A 578-nucleotide genomic window follows, 5' to 3' on the forward strand; every position below is an offset into this window, starting at 1 on the left:
GACCGGTACAGGGCTGGGCCAGAGAGGCTGGGCCGGGACTGGCCAGGTGATGTACACCAGCATGTCTTCCGGCCCCAAGTTCTGACACCACAGCTGTTGTCTGCTGTAGAGCCAGCCCACGACAAGTGGCCCCTGGGGACCCTGTGCCCACCCAGGTGGGGTCAGGTGCTCTGCAGGCAGGGCTAAGGAACAGAGGCCGAGACTCACCGCTGTGCCCTGGAAGGGGGGAGAGGTCGGCGCTGTGCTCAGGGCCGGGTTGCAGAGAGCCCTGCTGGGCCTGGCCTGCGGAAGAGGGGGAAAACCTGAGGAGACGTGCAGACAGGTGCCTCAGCCGTGCCACCAGGCCTGCAGACAGAGGGAGGTGCGGGGTGGCCAGCGCAGGACGTTCCCTCTGCCCTGTTGGGGGCTGGACATCTCCGTCCATGTGGGCTTTGTCTGAGTCGGGCTGGTGGCTAGAGAGAGACCCCTGGGGGCGTTCCCTCTGCTGGCCCCGTTGAGCCCTTGGTACGGGCCACCTCACCCTGGCCCTGCATCTCCAGGGACCATTCCTTCATTCCTGTTCCCTCAGTCCCTGTGTG

The sequence above is a fragment of the Spermophilus citellus genome (genome assembly GCF_964194105.1).
Source record: "Spermophilus citellus genome assembly, chromosome: 2".
NCBI lineage: Eukaryota > Metazoa > Chordata > Mammalia > Rodentia > Sciuridae > Spermophilus > Spermophilus citellus.